The following is a 21,415-nucleotide window of genomic DNA, read 5'->3' as shown; positions in this document are numbered from 1 at the left end:
TAACAAAATGAGTAGAAATTAAAAAAAATAATAATTTTTGTAAAAAGATAGAAATCAAAATGTTAAAATGTATTGAATAAAAACACAGAATCTATATTCTGCACGTGAAAATATGCTATTTTAAGAGGTAGTTTCAAGGATAAAACAGTGTCGCCTCATTTCCTTCAGTGCCTTTCTTCTCCTCATTCCAGATACTGTATGCAAGCACAGTAGCAGTGATCCGCCTTTGAAATTGTGCTGCAAGCTTAGAGTTAAGATATTATTCCAGGTAACAAAAGCCAATGAGAGTACACCAAGATGATGTTTGTGACATCATCTCACAGAGTAGCTAGAACAGCTGAGGTAGCTTTCAGCTTCAGCACCATTGCTATTATGATGGATGTTTACATCTCTTCATTGAGAGCCAATTATCTCGCTTTTGTGTGAGGCCCAAGGATCACTCATGCTGCCCGTCTGGATACAGCAGTTTTGGATCTAGCTGAACGAATAGCTTTTCTCAGTGCATGGTAAGACAGGCTTTTCTTTTTGTCTTCTCTTAGATATTCTAGCTGATGTGTGTGTAACGTGCAGAGGGAAATGCTGGCACAACCCAGTGCTTTAGTACTGGAAGACTTAGCTATAGCAATTTCCATTACCGATTTAAATAGACTTTATCTGCATGTAAGTGTACACATTTTATTCTCACTTGATTTAGCAATATTTTTAATTGTACTGTGCTTTTGCTTATTGAAAGCCCAGCTATCCTGCTATGTTAACAAATGACAATCGATGAAGAGAAACATTACCTTTTTGTTTGGTGTGATTAATAGTGTATTTTATGAGAAATGAATGAGCTATGCTGACTGCAGTGGGGATAATTTGAAATTTACAAGGTAATAAGTTATTCAAGTTCTCATACAAGTTGCAGTAGCATTGTTCCCCTTTCGAGGAATTTAAAGTAGATAAATATAAAGCTAATTGTGTCTTGGAATGTGACAGCAATATATGGATTTCAAAGCTTTGTTTTTAGATGCAATTCTACTATGTTTCCTACATTCTTATCATTATTTAGAAATACGTATGCAGATATATTGATGTATGTATCCTCTCTAGCTTTGTTACAATGGTTCGAGTGGCATTTCCAGGCACTGCATGTCACAGGAAGAAAAAAGCAATATTTAGGCTTTTCACTTGATGTGGATTTAAGAGATTAACAGTGACATTGACACCGACAAATCAGATACAATAAGAGAATTAATTGACTGAGTGAGTACACTGGATGTCGGATGAAGAATTCAATAATCAGTGTAACTAGGCAGAAACTGAATATAAGGAACTAATTATTTGTTATGTTCTACTAAGGTGACTTTATAATTAACAACAATGAAAAAAAACAACATTTATTTTATGCTATGGTTGACTTTTTGCATTTGGTAAGCTGTGATTGTGAGAAACGATTGTGAGATAAGTAAGCTTTCACAAACAAATTGTTCACATGTGTGCTTAACATAGTGTAAAGCAACAATTGCATTCATAATTTATTTAATATGCAGGTCCTGTTAAAATGTGACCTTTGTAAATATCAGATTATACTTATTTTCTGTTGGAACTCAATATGCATGAATAATAATTCTTATTTATGTAGATACCAATTCTAAGTTGACAGTCTTATTATGTGTCAGGTGTACTGATGGCATTTTAACAATGCTTATTCTGGGAAGTGCTTCGCAGATTGAGAAAACTGATTGTATTAATTCCAAAGCAATCAATGCAAGAATGCCATTTCAGTGGATAGACAGATATGCAGATATATATGTGTATATATATAATATATATATATATATATATATATATATATATATATATATATATATATATACATACAGATATATACATATATATATATATATATATATATATATATATATACAGTGGTTGAAATGGAAATTTAGAAGTGGCATTCTGTGGCATTCTGGGAAATATAAAAGGGAATGTAAGTGTATTGAACTTGATAGCTTTACAACAATGGCAGTAGTGGAGTTGGGGGTATGGCATAACACTGTATATACCCCCACTTTGACACACACACACACACATATATATATATATATATATATATATATATATATTAGGATATTCAGAATGCACAAGTTCAAAAACAAACTTGCTGCATTTAACATTAACGTACTTGATTTTCTTTGTTTACATTTTTGATTCCATTATAGAAAACAGCAGAGACTTTTGGTCATGACATTTTCCCATTCATAGTGCTGGTAACACCTGTAAAAGAGTCAAGTGTTCCCTATTGCCAGTCAAGAATTAAAGTGATTCACAACTTCCCATCTGCTGACATATAAGTGCTCAATCTCAGCTGTTGCCATTCAGAAGTTTTCAGACAGAGTTACAGCTGTACAATAGATTTATGTTTATTCTTTCTGTATTTACTAATGCAGCTATAAAAATAATGGTGTGTTAGAGGAACAATGGTAACGCAAAATGTGCAATAAATTCTCAAATTTTTGATAGTTTAAAGAATACCAGCTAAATATGAGCAATGTAAATAGGTTTAACCTCATTTCACTGAATTAGAACATGTTTGTGCTTATTCAAGTCTTCCCATGAAGAACTGAGCTGGTTTTTTTTTATCATAAATAACTGTGGGAGGCTATAAGAAAAAGCTTTGTCATTATAATTTTCCTTTATTTGTTTCCTCATGCTGCTATTAATAATTTCTAATTTTGTAGTTTCCATGTGACTACCATTGCAACCACAGTCACATGGCACATAATATAGTGAGCAGACAGGCTTTGGAACACCCCTTTCAGCTCTGTCTGTACTGTGCACTGTAAAATCCTCCCCCTCCTTCTCCTCTGCCATGACATGGAATACTAAGAGCTGTGTGTCTGTGTGTGGCAGCCACGTTGGTCTCCCCTTTAGAGAACTTTTGAAAAAGAACTAATTGTTTGTAGGAGGACAGCTTAAAAAATTTAGAGGTTGCATGATAATTAAGGTACTTCATTTGCTGTTTTAAGAAAATAAACCTTCATTGTGGGATTGCTGTTTTTATTAGCAACTCTTTGTAGTATTTTTAACGGATTTCCATGAGAACGGGGACTCATACTTCAGCTTGAACTGAGTAATACTTGCTATTGAAATTAAAAAATATACATAGAAATACAAATACTATAGAATGCTGCCATTTAAAATTCAACAAGCAAGATTTTATAACTTATTTATTCATCTTTTATCTTAACTGCGAGCTGTGAAGTGGAACTTGGAACTGCTTATTCAGTTGTGACAACTAAAACTATATCAAACGTGCCTAAAAATCAGGTTCTTACAATAAACACGTTTGAACTTGCGAAATATTATTGATTTTCAAACATGTTCAAATAATAATAATAGTATATCTAGTGGTAGGTATTCAGTATAAGTTATTATGGAGAAATATATTTGACAGGCCTGTCAAAAATGTATTAACAAGGCTGCAATCGAAATACAATGAGAAAATACAACATGTTACTATTAAACCATATTTATGCTGCAATACCACTTAGGAAAAGAGTTTACTTAGATGTCCCCTCCCCTAGCTACAGTCCTGGTGGATTTAGCCAATTAGCTCTCTGGAAAGTTCACAAATTTTCCAAGGTAGTGGTAGTGGAGGTAATCTCACCTGTCTCTTTTTGGGCATAAATGTGTTTACCCTTTAACTTTTTTATTCTACTTTTGGGTATAAGATATATCATATTACCACATTCTTTTGCTTGTTAAAAAATATTTCTGTCTCATAAATTAAATATAAACATATCCATCTTGTGTATTTGGGAGACTGCCAGATCACAGGTGTAAGTGTGCATGTCTGCCTGTATATTTATTTATTACTGAAATAAAAGTAAACACATCTCAGTTCACACAATTTTTTAGAAACATATCACATTAGAAGAACTGTTGGGCTTCAACAAACCATAAACATAGTATAGCATACTAGACATTTTTTTAAAACCAGTAACTTAACATTTGTATTTTTTGTTGGTCTCTTTTGCTGTCACCCTTATACTAGTGCTATTTAGTGCAAAGAAGACATCCTGATGATATTTATAAAATATTCCACATAAACTACATCCATATTTAGCCATAGTATAGGGTTTCACAAACAGCCATCTGGACTAATACTTGCGCATACCGACGGGACTTGGCAATGGATCAACAGCGTCTACCAGCACTGATAGATGGCTTCATTGAAAAGGTAAGAATCTTTAGATGGGGCTAGCTTGTTAAATTGGGTCTATGGGGTTAAATCTCTAATTTCTCCTGATTTAACCAATTAATAATTGCAATAAGAGCTGAGACGGCCATTTTCTGGAGAAATAGCTGTTTTTCGGCTCATCGCAGCTTAATAAATAGACCCCCATGTTTTAGTTTAAACATACATAGCCATAGATTGTAAGCTTGCGAGCAGGGTTCCCTTACCTCTCTGTCTGTATGTATTACCCAGTATTGTTTTATTAATGTTTGTAAAGCGCAATTTGCTGACGCTATATAAATAAATGTTGATGATGATGATGATGACCTGATTCATCAAGGCACGCATTCTGATCGCAATGGGCGTTTGTTTAAAAATGCACTTAAATAAGTTCTGTGTACTCCCAAATTCAACAAGGAGCGGAACTGTAGATACGTGCGCTAATCATCATCATCATCACCATTTATTTATATAGTGCCACTGATTCCACAGCTGATGAATTCGGGTGTAAGTCTGCTCTGCTTTACTATACAAGACACTACAGGATTCGTCCACTGCCTATGTGAAATATACATTCACAAAAGACCGCAACGGGGGGAAAAAATGGTGAATTAATGTTACCTGTTAATAATATAAGCATTAATGACAAATCAATTAAAAACAAAAATATATATTTTTTAAATTTTTTTCAATGAAATACATTTATTAGGATGATGTTAATGCCTACTGTACATAAAATACATTTTTATAGTTGCTCCTGATTGCAAACATGTTATAGTATGCATATGAGACTGTCATCACTACACAGACTTGCTCTGTAGGTGGAGCAAGAGATACGGCAGAAAAACGAGTAACTTTGAGATGCCCAAAGCTTGATTCAGACGTGGCTGCGTGAGATTGGAATGCCCTTACTGCACATTGACTATCTCCGCCCCATTCATTTCCAGAAAATTGTAGGCTATAGTAAGTGTGCTTTACGTACGTAGAGGCAGTGAATATTTCTGCATTGACTCATTCACTGGCATATGTCTAGTTTCTGGACATGGGCAGAGTGATTTTGTATACGATACGCACACAATCGGCTTGATGAATCAGGTCCACAGCCTCAATTTACCTTGTAATAATGAAGTTGCAAGCCATGAAGGAATCAAGGCATGAACTTTTTTATAGGTTGTACTGCAGCCTACATTAAATAAAGTCCCATTACACATTTTGCATATGTGCAGGAAAAATGTATAGCAAGCAATACCGTAGAGCACTAAAAGCTTTTAGTGCTGCCTTGATTTACAATGTAAGCAACTATATAGTAATAGCATATACAGCTGTAGGTGTACTTTTCCCAAGAGCTGGAATATGATAAGTTGAATAAACAAAGATATATTAATTATATGTGAAACATTTAACTGCATTCAAATGCCTTATTTAAATGACAAACAAATATATACCTGGTTCATCAAGAAATGCAAACTGAACTCAGTTTGACTTTTTTGTTAAATTGGACGGAGTATACCCGTATTCAAGAACAAGCAGATCTGAAAAACGTTTCTAAGTGTGCTCTGCCTTTATGGCACATGCCGTATGCAGACAGACAAAACACACTGCACGATATGCATAATATATATGTATATATAAAATTCAATCAGAACACAGGTTAATAATATAGTTAATCATAAAAATACATTTACATTTTTATTTATTTTTTTCATTTTTTTACATATATCAGAATATTATTAATGCCTATTGTACATAAAATACATTTTTACAGTTGCTCTTACTTGCAAACACATATTCCGGCTTGCATATACGACTGTCATCACTATCAATTTACACTTACACCTGCTCTGCTGATGGTGTGATACGGCTAAATATCATGTATCTCATAGATGACCATAGCTTAAATCAGATGGACGTGCGTGAGTTCAACCTTGTGTTCGAAGATTAATTGCATGTATTTGCGTTCACTGGAGTATAGTCTGTTTCTGAGCATGCGTAGAGCAATTTTGTGCAAAATATAGCTTGTATCAGTATTCTCATTCCTTAATGAATCAGGCCCATAATTTGCAATAAAAATAATGCTATTAATAAACAACATGAAATATCATTTAAATATATACATACTTGCCAACTCTCTCAGAATGTCTGTGGAATGTCCGGGAGACTCCCGAATTTCGGTTAGGTTTCCTGGACTCTCGGAAGAGTAGGGCACTCTCCCAAATCTGCCGACGTCCTAGTGAAATGGGCAAAATGTTTGAGCTTTGTTACGTGATTTTCGGGGAATCGTGTCATTTTGGCCCATCCCCCACAGTAAAACGATGAGCCATTTCATCATGAGGATGATGCAATTTACCAAGCCCTGCCCCCACATGCCGGAGGCAGGTTAGTTGCCTCCTGAGAGTCTTTGCTCTATTTAGAATGATCCTGGTGAAGAATTACAGCAAGCAATACAGATAAGCCTATTTATATTTTTCATTTGGTACGCATATTCAAATATGTAGTGTGCTGTGTGGTGAAGGGACCCACATAACATTAAGTGATTACACTATATGCGGTTTTCACTTTCTTTGTTTCCCTATTCCCTGAGAGGATCCATATATCCAAGAGGGTGATCGGATCGATATAACACTAAAAGGTGTTGACGTGGCAAATTCATCCTACTTCTGGTACGCTTATATATCATCATCATCATTATTTATTTATATAGCGCCAACATATTCCGTAGCGCTTTACAATTGGGGACAGACATAATAAACTAATAAACAAACTGGGTAAAACAGACAAAGAGGTGAGAAGGCCCTGCTCGCAAGCTTACAATCTATTGGACAATGGGAGTTGACACATGTGGTTAAGTCTACATTTTGCATTTTGACCCAGCCAGGCTGCAAAGGTATAAGTGACTTATAGGCTAAATGATTCTGTCACACAACAATGTTGGTCAGGGGGTAGTTGTCTTGTGTAAAATTGTGTAACAGGCGGTAATAGGCTAAGGTAGTGAGGTTAAGAGGCTGGTTGAGGAATATTATAAGCTTGTCTGAAGAGGTAGGTTTTCAGAGAACGCTTGAAAGTTTGTAGACCAGAGGAGAGTCTTATTGTGTGAGGGAGAGCATTCCATAGAGTGGGTGCAGCCCAAAAAAAGTCCTGTAACCGGGAATGGGAGGATGTAATGAGGGTGGATGAGAGATGCAGATCTTGTGTAGAACGGAGTTGCCGAGTTGGGAGATATTTTGAGACAAGAGAGGAGATGTATGTTGGTGCAGCTTTGTTGATGGCCTTGTAGTTTACTAAAAGTATTTTATATTGGATTCGGTAGAAAACAGGCAGCCAGTGTAGAGACATACAGAGTGATTCAACAGAGGAATAACGATTTGCAAGGAAAATCAGTCTTGCCGCAGCGTGCAAAATAGATTGTAGTGGTTTGAGTCTGTTTTTGGGAAGACCAATAAGGAGGGAATTGCAATAGTCAATGCGGGAGATGATAAGTGCATGAATTAAGGATTTTGCAGTGTCTTGCGTGAGAAATGTGCGAGTTCTGGAAATGTTCTTTAGATTTATGTAGCATGATTTAGATATAGAGTCAATGTGGGGAACAAAGGATAGGTGTGAGTCAAGGATTACACCTAGGCAGCGAGCTTGTGGGGTGGGATTTATGGTCATGTTATCAACAGAGATAGAAATGTCAAGTATGCTCTTGTTGGTGGGTGGGAATATTATTAACTCTGTTTTAGAAAGATTAAGTTTGAGTTGGCGAGAGGACATCCAAGATGATATGGCAGAAAGACAGTCAGTTACACTGGACAAGTGAACATTACGAACACCATTGAGATTAGAGGCACCGACTCCTTTTGTTTTAAACTTGTTATCCATCCTCTGGACTAACCTACCAGTATTACAAAGTATGGCAACCACCTGTACATGTGGGGTCTATATTTATGATATGTTTATTATGCACGGTTAATATCGTTTATGCCGGATAATAAGTAGAGTGCCTTATTTGTCTTATTATCTGATTTTATATATACATATATATATATATATATATATATATATATATATATATATATAAATATATATTTATAAATATATAGGTATATCTATATATATTTACATATAAATAAGTGTCAGGTGTACTGATGGCATTTTAACAATGCTTATTCTGGGAAGTGCTTCGCAGATTGAGAAAACTGATTGTATTAATTCCAAAGCAATCAATGCAAGAATGCCGTTTCAGTGGCTAGACAGACAGACAGGCATATATATATATATATATATATATATATATAAATGTACACACACACAGTTGTCAAAGTGGGAATGTAATGGATACATCAGCAGGTTACATTACTACATTTAAAATTAAATAAGATATATGCAAATAAATCAAATAGGGTATTTATTCAACAAACATTATGGGGCTACTTTGCAAACTTCAACTTATCAGGGAAATGGTTGATGAACCCTGTGCTACATGGATGTATGGGGATGTTTTTGCCTATAATTATGTAACAATGATGCTGTGTTCTATTAAACATCACATAAATTACTTTTTACTTCACTCTAAGTAATTAATATTTATAATGGTCATATAAACAGCGCCATGGAAATGGACAAAATTAAACAGAGATGCAGGAGCATCTTGTCCCTTATTAATTAAAATGAAAAATTTCAAATATTTTAGATCCAAAGAAAAATGTAAAGATGTTTTACTCTTTGTATTATATTTCTCATTTACTGAAAGTCTTTTATTGACTGTGTCTTCATCATGTATAATAAAGCCATCATAGAACTAAAGTTGAACCATACATACATCAAGGGGTAAATGTATGAATCTCCGGATTCTTCATCTCCGGCGTGTTCAGCCTCTTCAGCGCTTAAATTTAAAGCGGCGCTGCATTGTAAAGGGAAGTTTCCCTTTTTAATGCAGCGCCGCTTTAAATTTAAGCGCTGAAGAGGCTGAACACGTCGGAGATGAAGAATCCGGAGATTCATACATTTACCCCCAAGTGTATAAAAATGTAAATTAAAATATAATCCAAAATAATGAATGCAGGTCAGTCCTGTAAACTCTACAGTAGATTATAGTTAGAATTTTGTTATCGTAAAGGAAAATTATATTGAGAGTAGCATACAAATAAGTCCTGCCACTTACAAATTTAAACATATGTTCAGTTTTTTGTTTGTTATCATTTTTCATTAATAGCTGCATTTTAAGATACAGCAGATATTAACTATAGAGATCCATGTCACAACACTGCCATCTGGCAGCCTGATATGTTATAAGCATACGAAGCTTAAGACTGGAATATAAAAATAATAATAATAATAACAATAATAATAACAATAATAATATTAATAATAATAACAACAACAACTAATATTACTACAGCCTTTGTTGTTTTTTAGCACTGGCAATATAGATTACAGATGATTTACACACACATACCCTGCTGAATTCATAATAAATATTTAGTTCCTGAGACATTAGGAGATAATGTGAGTTGCTCAAGGTTACAAGGATAACATTTAGCAATAAATCTATATTCCCTGTTTGATACTTTCTTGTAGGGTTCCCTATAGTACAAATCAAATTACACTCTACATTACATATCAAACACTGTATTTTTCAAATGCTGGTTAAGACTGTTTGAATATTTTGTTGTCCAAGGGATGCTTTTTGCTTACATTTATTCTACCAATTTATTTTTCCATAATTTCCAATCAGTTACAGCGGATCAAATCTTATTACTGATTAATGTAATCCTCTAAACCCAGTGGGGGATATTTGAGGTCTGCAGTTAACAGGAAACCCTGAAATTTCAGTATATCTTAATAATGATTACTACTATACCATTAAAGTGTGAATATGTTATTTACAATTATATGGCATCTGTTGTACTTTAATTAACATTTAAAACGATAAATTAGGATAATTGTGGATCACTGATCATTACTGGGGTTTGCATAATAGGATTTACTTAACTAACCTATTTTATGTCTACAGTATATATGTATTTTATATGTAGCATTACTAATGGCCTTTCAAAAATTTGCTATACAGTGGGCTGTGTGTGACAATCCCTTAACAGCAAGTATATGCATGTGGTATCTAGACACATCTAGAGGTGTTTCCTTCTGATGAGAGGTGGTCACAAATGAGGTTATTTTCTCCAAACTGCTCCTGAGGTGTCAATAAGCCCATTCTTTAATAGGAGAGATATTAGCATAGCACGTGCAGGTATTAGGCATTTCTTGTAGATGAACATACTGAACAAGCATTAGACTAGCTATCTGATTAACAAATGAAATATGTCACCTTTGTAACATTATTTATTTGATTAGCTTGATATTAAAGCAAAGGTCAAAGAAGTAGTAAAACTACAGATGGTTTAATGAGGTGGAGGGTTAGGCAAAAGCATACCAGTAGATATACCTTTGCATTAAAATTTTTCAATGCAAAAATGTATGCACATGACTGATAAATCTGCACTTAGAACCAGTGGTTCATAACTAAAATCCACACACTTTGCATTTTTTACACTTTAAATGTATCTTGTTATGTGTTAATAATTCTGGTTATTGTTTTAAAACAGATCTTTGCTAATTCTATGTAATTCTATGGATTATTAACAAGCTCTGGTTGAAAAATAGAAATACGATGTTCAAAGCTCTTCTTATTCCGCATTCTTCAACACTGCCACTGCTGGAGGCTTTACTTTACTCTCTTCAGACTGCACATAGTGCATGCAGATTGTTCTGGCATATGACAGGTCACTGTCATCTAAACAGGACTGAAATTAACTGATTCCATTCTCGTATTGTACTATTATATATTACTTTTCATTTATCATTATGCAAGGTTCAATGCAAGATCATTTTATATTAGCAAGGGCAACAAATATTGAAATAGTAATGTATGAAAATGCTGAACAATGCATCTTCTAAAGATGTACACACTGAAAGTTCAGAAATGACCATAGCTCCATATTCATGAAACTTGTACAGCAATAGCATAACACAGCTGTGAAAATTATAATGCCATCTTTGGAGATTTGGTTTATAAGAACACACAGGAGGGAAAAACAGACTACCTGCAGTTCAAAGGACAAGGGCAGCTAGTGTCACTTGCAGGGCCGGATTAACCCGAGGTCTAACTGGGCTATAGCCCAGGGGCCTCGGGCATCCAGGGGGCCCTTCAAAGTCCTCAGCAGCATTATTGATCGGTCCGGGGGCGGGGGTGCCCCCAGCCCGATTAATGCTGCTGAGCACTGTCACTGTAGTCCTCTGTCCCCAGCGCTCAGTAATCTGCTTACTGAGGAGATCTCGCGAGTGAACTCTCGTGAGATCTCCTCTGTAAGGAGCTTACAGCGCGCCGGGGACGGAGGACTACAGTGACAGGTAAGCGCTTGGGGGGGGCCCTCACAGGGTACGGGGGGGCGGCGGGTGGCTCACATTGGGGGCCTCACGGGGGAATGGAGGCGCCCTTAGCCCAGGGGCCTCCATTCCCTTAATGCGGCCCTGGTCACTTGTCATGGAAATGAACAGCACTTGCTAACCTCAATGTACATATTATGTTAGAAATTGGAAGTTCAGAAAGGAGACTGATTTAACTCTCCATATGCCACTATCTTCTGATTTAGCTTTTATAGTATTGCATATTCCAGAATTCACTTTAAAATTATATAAACAATATTTTATAATTATTGAAAATGTCTGGTGTATAAAAAGACAATATATGTCAATTCAAAATTCCATTATTTTCTCTTTTTATACATATCCTGCCTACTTAATTTGTCATTCCAATTACAATTCTAATTCCAAGGTTGTAGGTTCAGAATAGACATTCAAAAGTAATTATTTTAGTTGTACAGCAGTTCATGAGTAGATTTTCAGAAATGCAATTTAAATGGAATAGAATAGATGGTGATTACTTGCCATGAATGGTTGGTCCATGAAGCTGTCATTCAGAAAAAAAGTTTTCAGTGACAGCATACCCCAAGCAATATGAAAACTTCAGCTTACGAAAAAGGCTGTAAGACAAAAATGGAAAGGCACTACCAGCCATTTAAAGATTCTGAAGGGGAGAGGCAAGCATATATTAGAGGGGAAGGAACCAATATGGCACGCATCACTATCTAAAGAATATGTCAAGTAAAAGAAGAATATATAATTTCCATTATTAAAACATTCTCACAAAAGCCTTCACAAGAACAGTGTATAATTTTAAGATCCATTACCCTATTCTTTTCCGTGCTCCATTGACAGTAATTGCTCTATTGACTTCAAAGACAGTACTTTCCCAAAAGTAATGGGCAATACTTGCTCTATGCATGGAAAACCTTTCAGCATTAAAAGCACCATGCTCTTCTAGAAATAGGCTGATGCACCTCCATAATTATTTTGGCGATTCATTTCTGGTGAAAAATAACATAACTGAGGTAGATGCAAAGCTTGTTGCCAGTTGCATGAGAACACAGGACTTTCAAAATGTTTATTGGACTATGAGGAAGAGCAAAGCCGTAATGAGGCATGTGTGGGCGGTGCCGTCGCCCAGGGCGCAAGGCCAAGATGGCGTAGCAGCCACCCGCCACCTGCCTCTGTACCTTCATCATTTCAGTTCCGCAGTGGAACGCATGTGCGTTCCACTGACAAGAAGTTCAACTATTGGAGCGCAAACTTGCGTTCCAAATGCCGAACTTCCTTTCAGTGGAACGCACATGCGGAACTGAAGGGGTGAAGAGTCTCTCTCTCTCTCTCTCAGCATTTACCTTTCTGTATCACCAACAGAATTAGTTAAAACACATATAGAACTTATTACTAGACTTGTGTTTGTTCAAAAGGCCCATGAAACTAATTACAAAAGCCACATATTCTTGCAATTAGGCCACAAGAAAGGAGGGTTGAGGTTTTAAAAAGAAGATTTTAATGATTGGCAGTTTAGGGGGTCAGTCTTCTACTGAGGACCTTTCCACCTTCCCCCAAGGCAACAGATTACATGAAAAGCATGTGAGAGTGAGTTTTCTGTTTTTATTCCTGTTTAGTTTCAAGAAAACAATTTTGCATTTGTATTTCTGTATTTCTTGCGATTTTTTGTCACATTAGACTTCATTTAACAATTTTTTTGTCTTTGTGTTCTTGAAGGGTGGCATTACTGTGCCATAATATGAACATAATATTAAATCACAGATTTTTCAGGTAAGGTATTCTTTAATATTTTTTCTTTAATATTTTAAAACTCTTTCTTATAACAATATAGTTTTGCGTATCTCTTTTACTGTTCTTATTTGAATATTAAGTGCATGAAATATTAGAATACCATTATTCATTAGGGCGGAAAACCGGTTGTTAATTTATTTGAATCCCACCACTGTGTATGTAAATATATATATCTATATATATATCTATATATATATATATATATATATAAATATATATATATATATATATATATATATATATATATCATGCATTTGCAAATATGTGTAACAGAATTCTTTCAGTAAAGTGCTAGCCACACCCCCACATTAGGTTGGCCACACCCACTTGGCACTCCCACTTATATGGGAGGCGCCAGTGCCCTGTCTCACCCAGGGCACTAAAATGTCTAGTTGCGGCATGAGGAAGAGTGATACAATAGAAATGCACTCACTGTCTGTGACCATGCAGAGATTCCGTCATACCAAGTTCTTCTTCCAACCCTTTCCATACTAGTCCTGCGCTATCTAACCTCCTTGCAGCCTTGCTATTGTCTTCAGAATACATCCTCGTAATATGTTACCTATTAAGTATGAAGCAGGACTATATATAACATTAATAGAGATGTTCACTGACCTCCGTGTTCTGGTTTTGGTTTTGGATCTGAATTAACTTCATGTTTTGGTTTTGATTTTGAAAAAAACGCCCTTGCGTGTTTTGGTTTTGGTTTTGGATCCCTATTTTTTTCTAAAAAACATATTTTTTTTCTAAAATCACATAATTTTGCTTTTTTCCCCCTATATTATTATTAACCTCAATAACACTAATTTCAAGTCATTTGCAGTCAATTTTGACTACCTCACAGGTCACAATATTGTTTTCATACACTTTCAAACAAAGATTTCAGCGACCTGGCTGGATGCTAAGTGACAGAGCAATGACACAAACACAGGGCAGTTCATAGCACATCTAGAAAACATTGGCACACAGCAGTGGCAGAAATTGTCCTTGGATCATGAAATCAATTATGGTTCATTTGAACGCTCCACCCGTTCCTTGGATAACTGTGGTAATTCTACAGCTAAGACATGGTGACGAGTGCTGACCCTCCCGGATGCATGCTTTTATCAGACCAAGACCAATCCAGGGTGCCAGACAATTCACTAAAAAGAGCCATTGTAATTCACAGCAAAAAGCAATTTCATCACTGAGCTTCGAATCATCCTCAATTCCCCAAAAATTATAATATATTTAGGTACCTTTGATGTAAAGTGCAGATTACAAACACTTTGTGCAATACTGATGAAACAGCAGCAAAGTGGAAGGTTTGAGTAATACATGTACATGTCTATTTAGACATCCATGCTTACTTCTGCAGGCAACGTTGTTCTTTGTTAATAAAACTGTTGTCTTTATACTGTTCAATTTTTTTAAAAATAATCCTCCTCCATTCTTTGGATGTTGATAGTTGATAGTAGGATCAGGTGGAGTTACAGCAGAGGTGTCACTAATTCTAGTCAATTCTTTTTTTATATTGTTGTCATCATCCTCAGCCTCATCCTCAACCTCATCAGTTTGTACATCATCCTCACACATTATTTATTCATCCTCGCTGGAATCCACCAGAAGTTTCAGTATTTAGATGTAATTGGCGGGAAAGGAAGAAATTGAAGTTCATTTTTATGAACATAATTTTTTCCACATTTTGAGGAAGTAGCCTCCTACGCCGATCGCTGACAAGGTTCCCGGCTGTGCTGAAAACTCTTTCCAAGTACATACTGGAAGGTGGGCAGCTTAGGCAGTGCATGCGAGTTGGTACATTGGGCTTCAAATTCCCTTTTTTTCCTCCCAGTAAGTAAAGGGACTGTCTGATGTGTCTATTTCTATGCTGCCGTTAAAGTAATCCTCCACCATCCTTTGGATGTTGATAGTAGGATCAGGTGGAGTTACGGCAGAGGTGTCACGTTTTTTGGTCAATTCTTTTAGACCAGACCAGGGGGTAAATATATCAAAGTCTGTTTTTTTCATCTCGTGGGAGATCGGCGACTGTGCAGCTAAAATTTAAAGCGGCGAAGGCTTGTAAAGGCAAACTTTTCTACGTTTGGGTGTGTTTGGATCTTCGGGAACCGAACCTAAGCATCTCTAAATGTTAGTGACAACACTCTGCTGTACTGTATGTGGGCACAATTAAATTCACTGTCAGGCAGGAAATGGAATATGCACACAAATACTTGGTTTCAGGTGCAGGGTGTCCCAGACTGTTGATGGATATGGCATATGGGGTGAAAATTTCTTCTTTTGCACTAATTTACATAGAGAAATTTAAAGAGCTGCTCTCTTTTCATTATTTATTTTGAACAGTGTTAATAATAAAAGTGATAACTATGTGCCTGCACCCAGGTCTAACTCAGTCACAATAACTTAAACATGCCCTTACTGTACTTGGCCTCTACTTCCTCCCCAGGTCCATGCTTCTAAGCTTAGGGAGTGGTCGGTGTAAGATGCGCCAAAATTTGGATATATATGTATACGTAGTACGGAAATGCGGATTTTACACAAAAACAGACATAGGTCCTAAATTATTAATGCTGGTTCCCCTCAAAAAAATGTATATATATATTTGACTGAGATGCTATTTATGTATTTCAAATAATTATAATTAACCCCCTGAATGCCTCATGGTTGCTGGTTATTTATATACCCATTAAACATACCTCTGCAGTACTCTCATCTAATGCTCCTGTGGGTGAACAGCAAACAGGCTTCCCTGCAAACGCAAATTTTAAAAGAGCAAGATTTGTAAAGATAGATAAAGCAGATATAGCGTTGCACAGTTACCAATGTTGAAATTAAGGGGTGCCAGACCATCTCTTTTGTTGGTAATAAAATGGGGTTGGTCTTTACTTTCATCTTCCTATTTTATAGTCCAGCACAGTTCACTTAGTTACATAAGCAGCAATCTCATTTCACACAAGTGCAGGCGCTCTGGCATTATAGGATTGTCAGGCTTACTCTCTCACTTCATGGCCTTTACATAGTTGCATTCACCACAATGTACTCAAACATCTCCAGGCTTCATCTCACTCTGTTTTCTGTTCTCAGGCTATACCTGGAAATCTTAGAGGTCTATCTTGTTCCTACCTGTATCCACACTCACACTTACACACTTGGACTAAAATGCAGGAAAGATTACCAGTATCCTTCTCAGTATATGCACACGGTCTTAACACACCCAACTCCCAATGACATCTCCGATTTCTCTTCTCTATGTGTTCAGAAGGATTCCTCCCAGAACTAAAACACATTTCGATAGAAATCACAATAGACCAGACTTGGACATAAAGAACAGTTGGTTTCATTCTACATCACTCACATATGGAAATAGTCTAAATGGTTTAAGTCTCAAACTTTTTCTAAGTTCAACCTAGTTACCCAGAGTCACACACGTTAAACACACATGTCATGCATGCACTCTAAATATGACCCAAGGGGTTGCAATCAATCTCATGTCACAAGGGTCTCTTACACAGCAGGGGGCATTAGATATATTACATTTTAGTAAGAACGCTTAGAGAACAAGAGGGCTTATTAATAATAAAGAATATGTTAACATCAGTCCTTGATTATTGATGAACTTTGTTCAGTGAACCATTTACATTTTATTTAGCCAACTTATTTGGGTTGGTGAAATACCATGATATAGACAGATCATAGTTGTAAGTCTCAAGTTGTATTGTGGTCTATCTGTCAAGAACACATTGCATTGCTTTGGCATTAATAAAATCAGTTTTCATGGCATAGTAAAAACAGGTCTTAATCTGCAAATCACTTTCTACAATAAGCATTGTTAAAATGCCAGCAGTATACCTGATGCATAATAAGATTGTCAAGTTAGAATTGGCACCTACATAAATAAGTATTATTCCTGTATACTGAATTCACATGTGAGGCTTTTTTTTGTGAAACCGCACTATTCTATCAATCTTTAATTACATTTATTACTTACTAAATACAAAAATAAAATGTAGCATAAACTAAATGGTTTCATATTATTGTTATTTATAAAGGTACCATAATAAAACAAAAGCAATATTCTATCTGTTTTGGAAGTGAACTTTTAAAATGTATAAATGTAGCTAATATGTATTTTCAGTGTATAACTCTACCTTGCCTCTGCCATAATTGCACTTAAGAAACGAGTAAATGCAGCATGGAGGTTACCCCCAGGTGCCTCTCCAAATGGACTCTTATGCTCTCATACTAGTCTCATATTCAGGCTGGTGTCACAGTATTCTGCTATTACCTCTCAGTACAGCTCTTTCCTTCTAGACTTCTGACTCAACCCCTGGGCTATAATGACTCCCTACTTCCCGGTTCTGGAGAACATCTCTCAGATTTCAACACATTCAAATCAGGGCGCAATCATACTCAACTGACTCTGGCAGGCTGAACTGCTAAAGCAGCCACCTAGGACTTCTTTCTGTATCCAAAACTGTCTCTCAGATGAAGCACAGACACACAAACTTGAGTGCTGCGGTGATGGTCTGAGGATTCAAATAATACATACTCTTAAACACATGGGCCCCGCACTGCTCCAATCATGTCCCTTCAGGCATTATGCTACCCTCATACGTTACAGGAAGCACAATATTCACACTCTCACTGGGGTGTTACACTTGTTACAAACAAGCATTCACATATTATGTTTTTGCAAGTCACTGAAATTCAAAGATTATCCAAACTTACTGTATTGTTGCATTAATCTCTGATAATATTATTACACTGTCAATTAAGTAGAGATAATTGATCTGTTGACAAATTGATTATTTTCAAATCTTTGAAATATTTCCCTCTTTGTAGCTATTAGTTGTATCTGATAGTGTTCTGTAATTGTTTTTCTTTCGCATGTTTGTATATGTAGTTCCTAAAATCCTGTGATATGTGTCACCTGTTTGCATATTTTGTTTTTTCTATATTCGTTTTGAGATACTGTTGAAGTCAGTTTTGCTATGTTAAAATACAATTATCATTTTCAATAAAAAATATGATTATTTCACTGTGATTTTAAGTGACTTTATTGTGCATGACCCTCTTTATTTGCACATTTTTTTATGTAGGTTTTTCTTATTATTATTTTTTTTGACAGGTTGAGCTAAATTGCTAGGTAACCAATAGAAAACAAACTTAGAATAATTCCTAATTTAAAAAAAAATGAGCATCAAATTTATATTTGTTTTATCCTCCTTAAAATATTATTTTGCAAACATGGATTTAACACACTAAGAAAAAAGAAACATGGTTCTGTTTGTAAACTGTAATGTATAAAATAGATCACATGATATCATTTTCCATAAAATTTACATTACACTTGTGAAACATTTTGCTTACCGACACAATCAGAACACTGCGGTTATGCAAAATAATAAAGACATTTTGATGAAACCAAAGCTTGTCCCTCAGCAAACAGAAAATTATTTGAATGCTCTCTAGCATTATTAACATCCAAATGTTAACAATATTTTTGTTAACTAAATGAATCAAATTGTCATGTCAGTCAGAACTAATTTTATGAAAAACTTTAGAAATATGATATTTCTGAACACATGTATTTATTAACTGTTATTTATATAGGATCTAGATATAATGCTGCGATTTAGAGAGAAAATGTAATCATTTGCATCATCCCCTGCCCCAATGGAGATTTACAATATATAATGAGCTAACTAAAACGCACACACACGTTAATTATCAGTATGTTTTTGGAGTGTAGGAGGATATTGGAGCAAATTCAATTCCCTGCGTTGTTCTATAGAACAACTCGGCCCACGCACTAGTACATTTGCTACGTTAATTGCTGCGCATTATTACTGTTACTACGGTAATTTTAAAGCAGATTTTTGCTCATGACTCAGGGAGCTGCAAGCAAAAATCAGCGGAGAAATTACCGTAGTGACGGTAATAATGCGCAGCAATTGCCGTAGTAACTGTAATCATGTGCAGGACACTTTGTTCTAAAGGACAATGCAGGGAATTGAATTTGCCCCATAATGTTACAGAATAACATTGGTAAAATATGTTCTTATTTCAGAGGTAAAGCCTTGATAGATTTGGATTTTTAAGCTCAATACACTGAATCCACATGGTATGAATGCACACCTTAAATTACAAGCCTTGTAACTCTTCTTTTTATAAATGTGGATTATGTGATTATATGTCGGTTATTTCTATATATATTTGTAGTGAATCTGTTTCTTAGTTTACTCAAACAAGATAGTGCTTAGGTGTTCATAAAATTAGGGGAAGAACAGCGCAGCCCCAAACATGTAAAGTATACTGTGGTCACAAGGGGGGCATGGTGTGCTTGCTAACACAACTACTCCTATTGATACACCACAGTTAAATAAGTAGCTCAATAATGCCTTTCTGCAATAATATATACTACAAAGTGTTATTACCAATGGTTTCCCCTATTATATGAAAAATATTTCTTGTGCTAGCTAAGACATTCATTGGGAGTGTACCACTCCCAATGTCATAATTGCTTCTATAGTTAGTCAAGCCTTATATTATCTGTCAAAAATTTAGTTCATTACTGAATATTGATGTTAAAATTTGTTCTAAAAGTTTGATTACAAAATGAAAAGATGTTTTTAACATTTGATAGCCAACTCGCTACATTAAAAAAAATATTCCAATCCAATTTTCCAATTTAATTTTATATATTTAAGATAAAAAGGTTTGAACCAATGCAAAGTGTAACACATCATGTAATTCTGCACGCTAAGGGATCTGCACTCCTAGATGCGCCTTCAGATATAAAAAAATAAATAAAAAAATTGGGTTGTCATCCAACAGAAGAAGCTTAAGGCATTCTGATTTTATAGTAACCTGTATGTCAGTATAGGTTTTCTATATTACAGGAAATTGAAGTGAAAAATAGGAAAAAATAGGAAAAAATATAAACATTGCTGATTATATTAATACAAATGTATATATTTAATATACATATGAATATTTGATAGAATGGAGTGGAGTGTTAGTGCATGGAAAAAATAACAAATCATATTTTCCATAGTGCTGGTAAACAACAAAGTCAGGAAGATACAGTTTGTATGTTAATGTTATTATATTGACAATGCTGTTTGACATCAATGCAAGCAATCAGTTCCACAGTTTATTCATCTACTTACATTATTGCAGTTTGTGTATGAACGAATAACAAATCCTAATTTGGAGTTGGCACCATATGGGGATGAATGGGACTGTAAAAACCCCACTATGCTGAAGTAAGCTTTATTTAATACTCAGAATGCATCAATTATAAAAGTATAAAAACGATAACTTTCAATTCATCATATGCATAATTAATTAGAAAACAATGATATCCATATATAAATTGAATAAAACTGAGAATGAAGCTACTTGTAATGATCTGTTAGGTCAGTGTTTCTCAACTCCAGTCTTCATGCACCCCCAACAGCTCATGTTTTGAGGATTTCTGTTGGTGGAAACAGGTGGGATAATTACTGACCCGGCCAAGTAGACTAAGTCACCTCTGCATGATTAACGAAATCCTGAAAACATGAGCTGTTGGAGGTACATGAGGATTGGAGTTGGGAAACACTGTGTTAGGTCATGTAATTACGTAGCTAACTTACTCAAAGTATGCAATGAAAAGTGTATCTATTGAGTCCAAAAATATTCAATGAAAAGTGTATCTATCAAGTCCAAAAATATTCTATATGAAGTATGCAATGTAATCATACAATGGATAAGAATATTGCATAAGGTATAATGGTGAAAATAGTATAATCACTTTTTACAAATGGAAAAACTGATTTAGTTAAAATGTTACATAACTCTGGTAGGTTTGTGTCCAAAGCACCAGAAGAACATAAATTCATATTGTCTTTTTTCAAGAGTATCAAGATTTTTTATCAAGACATTTTGATAAAAATAAATTCACAAAGAGTGAGCAAAATATTTTCAAAGGATCCAGTTAGAAGA

The 21,415-nt window shown here is 35.3% G+C and overlaps 1 protein-coding gene across 2 annotated transcripts in view; it reads left to right on the top strand.

Annotated features, from left to right (window-relative positions):
- The first annotated feature begins 225 nt into the window (after positions 1 to 225).
- Positions 226 to 21,415, top strand: part of MGAT4C (MGAT4 family member C) — a 128,422-nt gene continuing 107,232 nt past the window's right edge. The window contains exon 1 of one of the 2 annotated variants that reach the window (XM_075205322.1): positions 226 to 506. The gene's annotated coding sequence lies outside the window, so the exon portion shown is untranslated. Of the gene's footprint in view, positions 507 to 571; positions 661 to 21,415 lie in introns of those variants that run through there. The other variant, XM_075205324.1, reaches the window with a different exon arrangement.

The sequence above is a fragment of the Mixophyes fleayi genome, chromosome 4, assembly GCF_038048845.1.
Source record: "Mixophyes fleayi isolate aMixFle1 chromosome 4, aMixFle1.hap1, whole genome shotgun sequence".
Taxonomy (NCBI): Eukaryota; Metazoa; Chordata; class Amphibia; order Anura; family Limnodynastidae; genus Mixophyes; species Mixophyes fleayi.
The sequence above is the reverse complement of the archived record's forward strand: the minus strand, read 5'-3'. Positions and strand labels throughout refer to the sequence as shown.